This window comes from Hibiscus syriacus, unplaced genomic scaffold (genome assembly GCF_006381635.1).
Source record: "Hibiscus syriacus cultivar Baekdansim isolate YM2019G1 unplaced genomic scaffold, ASM638163v2 tig00111954_pilon, whole genome shotgun sequence".
Lineage (NCBI taxonomy): Eukaryota > Viridiplantae > Streptophyta > Magnoliopsida > Malvales > Malvaceae > Hibiscus > Hibiscus syriacus.
In genome coordinates this window covers 644,629-656,559 of record NW_024063221.1, presented here as the reverse complement: position 1 = coordinate 656,559, position 11,931 = coordinate 644,629, and positions in this window count along the sequence as shown.

Below are 11,931 nucleotides of genomic sequence, written 5' to 3'. Positions count from 1 at the left end.
CCAAACATCTCTGTTGCAGGATTTTAGCGGAGTACTTGGAGTTTCCAATCAAATACTAGTAGTTGTGTGCAAATCCTATCATTCAGCTGGTTCTCTTGAGCAGTATAGACATAATGAAAAAGTTGATTCTAGGTTTGGTCTTCATGCAGAGCAGAAGCTACCTCTCTTGATAAATCTTTAAGTGTCATATTTCTTTTCCTCTGCCTCGAGGATATAGGGTATTGCATGCATCTAACTTATTAGTTTTCAAACGTGAATGAATATCATTTGGGATATCCTTATATACAATGAAGAACAATTAAAGAACTGAATACAACTATTGTATGTAATGTTCAATCATGCAGTCCTTACCTGGGAGGGGTTGAGTCCCTAAACCCTCAAAGAAAGCTTGTCTTACCAATTCTTGGCTTACCATTTGGACCCTGCCCTCCAGGTTTTATTGGCTATGCAGTCAACATGATTATCAGCTTCCTGCATCCTTTGTCATTCAGTCATACTGTCAAGATTTGAAACTCGTAATCAATTAAAAGTTCTTAAATACTTTAATCCAATTACGATTTCAAGAACAATTACATAAATGCATTGATACTTAATAGAAGTACATATATCCGCCCAGTGGTTGCTTTCGATTTTCTTCAATGTTGATGCTTTCGGGCTCTATTTCAAGGTTATCATCTTCACGAACAAAGATTGAACTTGAATATACCTATAATATGTCCCAAATGCTTCTTTACTTTGAAACCCTAAAACTCAAAAACCTAACCCCTATTTCAAAATACTAAAATACTAAAAGCAGGGTTTTGAAAACATACCTTTCGATTCGATTGCAACAACAAACAAGCAAGAGCGCTTCCAAAAATGCGCTACTACTATTTCACAACAACTAACTTCCATCGATATATAAAACTATGACCTTCTTTTATCTATTTTTATGGTTTATGGTTTTCTTTTTAACCTGATATGTTATTTATATTGAATACTCTTACTAATGTATCGATACTTTTTGTATGATATCGATACTTTTGAGACGTTTCATTTTTGTGTAAATCGGTATCTTTTTACCTGTTTTGTCATATTGAAATCGGTTTTATCAATTTTCAACATGTTATATTGTCATGTATCGATACATGTGTATTATGTATCGATACTTTCTGCGTGCATCTAGTTTGGGAAGTATATTAGACAAAAAGTATCGATACATATACAAAAAGTATCGATACTTTATGTTAACGTATTTTGTCATTAAATCGTTATATTTTTACCGCTTACATTGTAAATTTACCTATTACTTTAAAGTAATTTGTTTCGAAGTTTTAAGAATCAATATTTCTCGTACGTGCACCGATACTTTATAGGCGTAATTATGGAAACTGGTTTTGTCAATTTTGAACCTGTTAAGTTATTTATATTTAATCGATACCATTACCCTTACTTAAGTATCAATACTTTTTGTATGGTATCGATACTTTCGAGATATTTCTTTTTTTGTAAACTAATATATTTTTACCTATTTTGTCATATTGAAACCGAATTTATCAATTTTCAACCTATTATATTGTCATGTATCGATACATGTGTATTAGGTATCGATACTTTCTGTGTGCATCTAGTTTGGGAAGCATACTGGACAAAAAATATCGATACATATACACAAAGTATCGATACGTTATGTTAACGTATTTTTTCATTAAACTGGTATATTTTTACCGCTTACATTTTAAATTTACCTATTACTTTAAAGTAATTCATTTTGAACTTTTAAGAATCGATAATTCTCGTACGTGTATCGATACTTTATAGTTGCAATTATGGAAACGGGTTTTGTCAGTTTTAAACCTGTTAAGTTATTTATATTTAATAGATACCATTACCCTTACTTAAGTATCGATACTTTTTTGTATGGTATCGATGCTTTCGAGATGTTTCATTTTTTTTGTAAACCGATATCTTTTTACCTATTTTGTCATATTGAAATCGAATTTATCAATTTTCAACCTGTTATATTGTCATGTATCGATACATGTGTATTAGGTATCGATATTTTCTACATGCATCTAGTTTGGGTAGCATACTGGACAAAAAGTATCGATACATATACACAAAGTATCGATACTTTATGTTAACGTATTTTGTCATTAAACTCGTATATTTTTACCACTTACATTTTAAATTTACCTACTACTTTAAAGTATCTGTTTCAAACTTTCAAAAATCGATACTTCTCGTACGTGTATCGATACTTTATAGGCGCAATTATGGAAAGTGGTTTTGTCAATTTTGAACCTGTTAAGTTATTTATATTTAATCGATACCATTACCCTTACTTAAGTATCAATACTTTTTTGTAAGGCATCGATACTTTCGAGACGTTTCATTTTTTTGTAAACCGATATCTTTTTACCCGTTTTGTCATATTGAAATTGGTTTTATCAATTTTCAACCTGTTATATTTTCATGTATCGATACATGTGTATTAGGTATCGATACTTTCTACGTACATCTAGTTTGGGAAGCATACTGGACTAAAAGTATCGATACATATACAAAAAGTATCGATACTTTATGTTAATGTATTGATGTGATCCAATTCAGCATCAAAAAATGGACTTGCATCTCCAACCTTTCTAAAAAATCAAAGGGAGATTTTCTTTAACTTAATCTTTCTTTATACCAAAGTTATGATAATAACTTACATACATTATATTTATAGTTATGATGATGATATTATGAATGTATGAAGTTATTATTATGATGATAATAACTTACATACATTATATTTATAGGTACATGTTCGACCACATCATTGGAGCTGATTTAAAGCTAGCATTGGAGTCATTAAGCTAAGGAAACTTGACTAGGACAACTCCGGGACAGCTCAAGGACATTTTGAGACAAAGTTGTCAGCTAACCTCTGAGCTCATAGCTCACTTGAGCTGGACTTTTGAGCTAGCTAGAGACCTCTTTTCAGCTGGACAGTTGCACCATCATCTTCACCATACAGAGCACTACAAATATGGTCTAGGTCAAATTTTGTGAATTCGTACCTTTTCGCGAAGAGTTGCCAATCCGAGAAGTGACCTTTCACAAGGAGCTGTCCTAAGACTCATCTTCATGTATTTCATCTATGGCCAGCTCATCTTCAGCTCAAACACATGGGAAGTAGCTCAAAATGATGAAAGGATGCTTCACACAAATGTGCCCTTTCATAATTAGTTGTTGCCCCATTGATGCCATGTCACCAAGATACAAGATGGAAGCCAAGTCACACCTAGTTGCTGCTCAACTTCATGCCAAGGAGAAGCCACACCATAAGCATCCTATGCCGCTCATGTGAGTGTCTCATGACCAGCCCACACATGTGCTATGCATGTGGATGAAATAGGCACCAAAATGAAGAGGGTTCTCTCCATTCGGCCAAATCATCATCTTGCTTCAAGTTGGCGCCAAGATGAAGAGACAAGTGAACCATTCGGCCAAAGACATCTCCCCTCATCCAAGCGTCATCTATTTTTGTTTTAAAGACATGTATCTAGCCGAATAGATACCTAATTATTCGGCCAAACCTATATAAGCCTATAAATAGGCTTTGGCATTTTATTTGTAACTCAACCCTTTGATAATTAAAAACTCTTTGTGAGATATTTCTCTCTTCAAGTTCTTTTTAGAACTATATCGATTAAGCAAGCTTTCATAGTTTGTGGTGTCAAACCCCTTGCATTGATACTTCTGGTTCATAGTTTATATAACTGGTGGGTCAAAGTCCTTTCATACCATCCCTTATAAGATTATAAGCTCCTTTATCACCATTTTCAGCCTATAACATCACCATCTTCCATTACCATTGCACGCCTATATCATTACCATCTTCTATCACCATTTCACGCCTATATAACCACCAATCCCTTACCATCTATTCATCATTCAATCATCCTTCAATCATCATCAAGGAATTCGTCCATCAACATTATTTGGAGGCCGAATTCATCAATTCTTAAAAGATTCTTCTACAATACTTCCGCAGCCATCTTTGATAACATTTCTTTCCATTTCAATTCTTTCCATTTGTATTTCCTTTCTTAATTATCCATTTATTTAACAACTTCATATTCTTTGTGCATATTACTTCCAATTCAACGAGTAGCATTTGGTGTCTCTCCTAGATCAAGAAACAACAAGGTTGCCAACTTCTCCATTATTGAAGAAGCCTGGTTAGCCTTACATCACGTATTTTGTCATTAAACTAGTATATTATTACCGTTTACATTGTAAATTTACCTATTACTTTAAAGTAATCCATTTTGAAGTTTTAAGAATCGATACTTCTCGTACATGTAACGATACTTTATAAGCGCAATTATGGAAACCGGTTTTGTCAATTTTGAACCTGTTAAGTTATTTATATTTAATCGATACCATTACCCTTACTTAAGTATCGATGCTTTTTTGTAAGGTATCTATACTTTCGAGACATTTTGTTTTTTTGTAAACCGATATCTATTTACTGGTATTGGCATATTGAAATTGGTTTTCTCAATTTTCACCCTGTTATATTGTCACGTATCGATACATGTTTTTTAGGTACCGATACTTTATAGGCGCAATTATTGAAACTGGTTTTGTCAATTTTCAATCTGTTATATTTAATCGATTTTGTAACATTTTAACCGTTTTGTCAAATTTTAACCAGTTTAGAATTTCTATGTTTCGAAACTTTGTTGTCGAGATTATAAAAAATGATACTTTAACAATGTGTATCGATACATTTGCATGCAGATTGTTGTAAAAGCATACTGAAATATGGAGTGGGTGTACAATACTTTAATAACTAGTATTGATATTTCAACAATCCTCAAATATAAAATATACATTTACCCTACATTGTTCTAGATCGAATTCCTCCATAAAGGATCGACACAATTCCCTCCGAATTGGTCGATCACTTAGGGGTTGTTTGTTTGCCTCTTAATGGAACCATTCAGCGCTAAATGCTAAACCGTTCAACATTCACCGCTGAATACTAAACCATTCAACATTCAGAGCGTTTGTTTCGCACCTCTGAATGATTCTGTGCTGACTGATTCAGTAAAATAGTGCTGAATGATTCAGCACAGAAGTACATTCTGAATGATTCAGAGCCATTATCAAACAACATGTCACATTTAGAGCTAATTCATACAGAGCCTCTGAATCATTCAACATTTGAATCATTCAGCGCTTAATCATTCTAAAGTAAACAAATAGCCCCTTACTCCAATCAAAGATACAAACCCCATTTCTTCCAGCACATGAACTTTATTCTCTCTTTCAGGTGTTCAATTATGGAGTTCAGTCTTTTGATGCGACACCTTGTAGACACTTCCTGCATTTTAAAAAATATATAATGTTATTGTTCTTATATATCTTTTATCATAGTATTTACTAGTTTAATGAATACTTTCTTTTTCATGTGCTTTCCTCCAAGCTTTGTATTGATGTCTATCCTTTTTTGATTGTGTCATATACGATTCCTTCTCAGCATCACTCATCGACTTCCATTTCTCCAACAACTCATATTTCACCTAAAATTATGCATAAATTTTCTTAATCAATACATTAATGCTAAATAATACTCAATGTCAATTTCATTTTACATACCGAACCAATGTTGTGATTACCAACTTCCTTCATCCTTTGGCATTCATTCATACTGTCAAAATTTAAAATTTGTAATCAATTTAAAGTTCTTAAATACTTTAATCCAATTATCATTTCAACAACAATAACAAAAATACATTGATACTTACTAGAAGTACATATATCCACCCAGTGGTTACTTTCGATTTACTTCATTGTTGATACTATCGGACTCCATTTCAATGTCATCTTCGTGAACAACAATTGCAAGATCCGTTGACTTCATTTTTCCTTCATATATCAGTTTACGAACATTCAAGCATTACATTAACGCAAGTCAAATCAAATACTGGTTACATACAATTTATTCAATATAAAAGTATCGATAACTAATCATATAGTAAAACGGTTTCCTTCAAAAGAATCGGAATATTCTCTACTACAAGTATCGATACATTTATACAACCTACAATATCATTTTCTACCTATAATATTATATACAAGTATCGATATTTATTTTCTACCCACAATATCACTTTCTAGCTATAATCGGTCCCAAATTCTTCTTTGCATCAAAATCCTCAAACCCATAAACCCTAATCCCTATTTTCAATTACTATAATACTAAAAAAACTAGGGTTTCCTTCAAACGAATGGGAATACTCTCTACTACAAGTATCGGTACATTTATACATCTTACAATATCATTTTCTACATATAATATTTTATAAGAGTGTCAATATTTATTTTCTACCTAGAATATCACTTTCTACCTGTAATCGGTCCCAAATGCTTCTTTACTTTGAAAACCCCAAACCCATAAAACCTCTATTTTCGATTACTGTAATAATAAAAAAAACTAGGGTTTTGACAACATACTTTTCGATTCGACTGCAGCAACAAACAAACTTCACTTTAAAAATGCCTTCATTATATTTCGCAGCAACTAATATGCTTTGATTTTGAAAACTACGACTGTGTTATATCTATTTTTAGAGGAAATGTAGTTATGCCTTTGATATTTTAACCGGATATGTTATTTATATTTAATCGATACAATTACCATGATACTTTTGTGTCATGTGTCGATACTTTCGATACGTTTTCATTTTTTTCTTTTAAAAGTATCGATAATATGATACATATACTTATTAAAGTATTGATACCTTCAACATATCCGATAGCGCTTTACCGGTTTTGTCATATTTTAACTTGTTATATTGTCATGTATCGATACATGTTTCTAAAATATCGATACTTTATAGGCACTATTATTACAATTCTTTTAAATTCCTAAGTATCGATAATATGATACATATATTTATAAAAGTATCAATACCTTCAATATATCTGGTAGCTCTTTACCGGTTTTGTCTTATTGAAACCGGTTTTGTCATATTTTTACCTATTATATTGTCATGTATCGATACATGTTTATAAAGTATCGATACTTTATAGACGCTATTATTATAATTTTTTTAAATTCCTAAAGTATCGATAATTTGGTGCATATACTTAGAAAAGTATTGATACAAATTTCAATAATTCATGTATTTCTACCGGTTTTGTCAAATTGAAACCGGTTTTGTCAAATTTCAACCTTTTATATTGTTATGCATCGATACTTCTTTGCAAGGTATCGATACCTACCAACAAGCTAAGTTTTTCGATTGCTAATTTTTTAAATATTTCTTCATGATTTCCATCTACAACATTATTATTACTCAACATTTCCGGTAGCGCTAAACCAACTTTGTTAAGTATCTTATTATGTTTCTGGTAACGCTATATATTAGTCGTATATTAGTCCGCCTTTCCTGAGACAACTCCCCAACTAGAGGGGGAAAAGGAAGACAAAAAAATGAAAACAATAACGGTAGCCCCACTGTACTCTGCAAAAATAGAGTTTTATGTTGAAAACAAATACAAAGAAGACATTCGTCAAGTCAACATTAAATCTGCTCAAATGGTCGGTTTTCGTCGATGCCGTTCAACAGATTAAATCTCGAAGGTATGGAGAAAACGATATCAACAATCAAGCTTACCACTCTTAAGCTTTTGGACATTGAATCCTTAATCAAAACTGCCCTGTTAATCTCCAGGCGTATTTTGTATTTTCATTAGATCAACAAAGCTTTGGAGAGGATTTTTTTTTGGTTCAAGGATGCAAAACGCTCTCCTTGAGTTGTTTTTTTGATTGTCATAAACGTCTATTATTTCTCCTGCGTTGCTTGGAGTCCAGTTGGTCCAAACTAGGATGGCAATGAGTCGAGTTAGTGTCGGGTTTTTGGTCAATCCAATCTTACTTGAAAATAGGCACCATCCGCTCGAACCCGACTCGACCCGAAAGTTTTATATCATAACCCGACCCGATCCGTCTCATATATATATATATATATATATATATATCATCCACCGTCTCCGACCTAACCTTATTTTTTAGTGTATAAATTCGAACCGACCAAACTCGACTCGAACCCAATTTTTTAAAATTAAATTAAGGATATAATTAAAAAATAAGAAAATTTCATTATTATCATCAGATCGAGTCGGATTGGAGTTTTTTCACCCTCCACCGAACCAAACCATAACCCGAAATTCATTTGAAAAAACCTATCTGATCAGTCAGAACACGTCGTGCGTGGGTGAAATTGCTATCCCTAATCCAAACCTAGTTTAGTGATATATTTGTTCATATTTGATAGTAGTAAAAAAATTACTTCTAACTTGTTAGAAAATAATATTGCTGCAAGATAAAACCATTAGCATTGACTAACAAATAATAATGAAATAATAAAGACAATTAGAACAATTTAGTGTCGTGATATGAAATTCATTGTCTCAGAAGCAATTTCATCCAAATTGATGCGATCTCGAAAGTGGACTTTGCCCTCCCTGGTTAACACAACCTTTCAACCTTCGTACATTCGAAGTAAGAAAGTGTAATCCACTTGTGTTGCTCTCTTCGACAAGAATTTTTTCGGAAAGGAAATATCAAAACCATTAATTTTATATCCAATTAGAGAAAGTGACCATCTCTTACATAAGAGTGGTAGAGGGCTAAAATTGTCAATTAACATTTACCCACTCCAACCCCATGTCTGAAAAAAAAAGTGCTTACTACTGGTTGCTGTATTGTACGATTAGCAATTGCTTTTGCTGTTTACAGCTATTTCAACAGATGTCAAGCTTTTCTTGTAATTTACAGCCAAAGTGAAAAACAAAAAGTTTTGCAGTGACACTGTTTGGTGGATTGGTGAAATGTAAAATTTCTCATTTAAGAGCAGAAGCATTCCTGTGTATATTATTTTAAAATCTGAGAATTTATTGAGTTCCAATATTAATATAAAATCGACATCTATTCAAACTGTCCATTGTCGTTCACATTTAGGTATTTCCGCCTCATGTTGTTGTGAAGTTTATAACTTGCTGGTTGTAATTAATTATAATTCAAACGATTGGTTGGTATTTTCATACTTGAACTCCTCTTCTTATTTTTTATGTAATAGTAGTAAAATGGCAAGTCTGCTGCATCAGTTAAGACTTACGAGGTGCATAAGAATGTCAAGCAGTTACTAATTGATGTTGAGGACAAACTAGGAGTGTTTTTGTCCCTGTAAAACCATGTTGCTGTGACCTTTTCCCAGAATGCTTGCAAATTTCTGCAAGTATTCTGTTGGCATTCTCATGCCTGACTATATGGAACAGTTAAAATGCAGTTGTAGATGAGCAGGATTGATTGTTTACTAAAACAGGTAAAGTTTCTCAATATTTGATGAGAAAAATTCTATAACACCTATTTCCTGTATACGTCCCCGTACACGAGTCGTAGATTTCACATGTCTTTTAAAACGTTTCTGTACTTGGAAACTAGTAAAATTTGATTTTTTTTAAATAAAACGGTTTAATAAATAAATATACTTCTACTATAATATGTGTCAAAACCCATATTAAAACAATACCAACTATTTTTACACGTATACATGCCAACTAGAAATTTAAAACAACAATAATATGTCATTACTAATACCATATGCTAAGTATACACTTAGTGAAGTATAAGAAGAGTAGTAAAACATTTTAAAGCATAAGTAAGCCATAAAAGGTGAAAATACGAATTAAATTGTATAAAATATATATAAACGCATAAAATTGACTTGATAAGCCAAATTTTCGTCACATAACTTGCGAAACATTATTTTCATATGTATAGCATACTTATCAATCGTTCTATTCAAAAATATCCATTCACAACCAAATGTATGACATATGAGAATGCAAGGTACATAAATTTCACATAAGTGCTAAACGAAATTATAGGTATCGTAGTAACAACAACACCATACTAATATATCGAAATGATAATTGACAAACTCATTATGAACACCGTCAATGCACACATAGTGCCGAAAGTACACAAATGTACTAATACGAAAATCCAACAAATACATTAAATAAAATCGAACGATAACCACCTTATTAAAGATATTAACAAGTGCTCATTATGAACACCATCATTGTACACATAGCGCCATAGTACATAAAGTACTACTCCAAGTACACAAAGTATTGGTACGAAAATGCAATAGGTTGTTACATCCCAAAACGTAGATTAAACAGTTACTCTGAAACACCAATATATGTTAAATAGAGTAAAATACATTCAATTGTTTTGAGGCAGTTCATACCCTAAAATCCTTTAATAAAATCATTTTCATAAACTTAATGAAAATATTTCATAATGCGTTAAAACATCCTTAGTAAAAACACTCGAGGTTGACTCATCGCAAGTCGTCCTCATATCATATAAGTGCATAGTAAATACACTCACTTTAACACTATTTATTGTAGACACCCATTTTCTTAAAAGATAGAACTAGCAAGAGTTCATCTCTTAAAAGGACTCTTCTACCACCATATCTTTTAAAGCAACAACCACACCAACAAACGTACAACAACCGAGCAAGGAGTCTAGTTGCATTAGGATTCTATTGTTAATAGGATTCTAAAAATAGTTAGTTTTTTTCACTATAAATACATGTAATCCTCCCCATTTGTAAGAGACGATTTACATACAAGATATAGATGAAAGCACGAAAAAATACAAAGGCAAAGCTATTGTAAATGATTCGAAAAGGAAATAAAAGGTAGCATATTTTTTACATTGATTCGTTCATTTCTCGAATGTGCATGTTATTTTTCTTGAATTTGGTTTGAATAACCCAAAATGTGGGTTGCGCCGATGACCAAAAAGGGGTGGGGTTTCGAACCTAGATCTACTCCCGAGGCATGTTCATTTTTTTAAAAGTATTAAATATTCCCCCTAAGTCAATATTAATCTTTAATTTTCCTTGGAATTTACGCTTTAATTTTACTTTTATATTAATTTCGTCCCCTATATATATATTTTTAATTATATTTTTTATTTATTTACTATATTCCTTTTTTTTATTTATATTATATTATTTTTTATTATATATATATTATATCATTATATATATATATAGATGTATAGATGTAATAATTTTTCTCTATTTACTATGTATATATATTTTATCTTAATATTATATTTTATACGTTTTTATATATATATTTTCTTACTATTCTATTTTTGTTTTTATTTATTTATATATATTATATTTTTACTTTATTTTATTTTTTTCTATTATTTTTTTCTTAATATCATGTATATCTTTATTTTTTATTTTTTTACTTAGTATTATATATTTATTATTTTTATTATTTTAGTAAATACTACTTTATATGTACACATTATTTTTATTCCTTTTTAATTTCTTTTACCTTTTTTATTTTTTTACTCCATTAATATTTTCCCTTTATCTGTGTCTTTGTTTTTTAATATTTTATTCATTTTGTTTTTTTTTTGTTTTTTTATTATTTTTTAAGTGTTTTTTTGTTATTTTCCCTAATTCGATTTTATACTCCGCTACGAGTCAAACGTTTTTATCTTTTAAGGGTATTCAAATCAATCAGTTGTAAAAAATTTGAATCGGGTCTGTTAAATTTTAATTTAAATTTCAAATTTTCACAACTAAGACAACCGGCAAATTATTTGGTACCGAAAGGGCGGTTCAAGGGTGCTAATCCTTCCTTGACCGTAACCGACTCCCGAACCCGACACATTTCTGGTAAAAACACAGATCATGTAAGATGGTGTCTGACCCACCTAAATTCGTTTTAAAATGGTCGGTGGCGACTCCAATCCACATTTTTCAAGTCGAAGCCCAATTCCGGGGCCCAACAGAAAGACGGTTACGACAGCTTGGCGACTCCACTGGGGAAAGGTAAGTGAGTCAG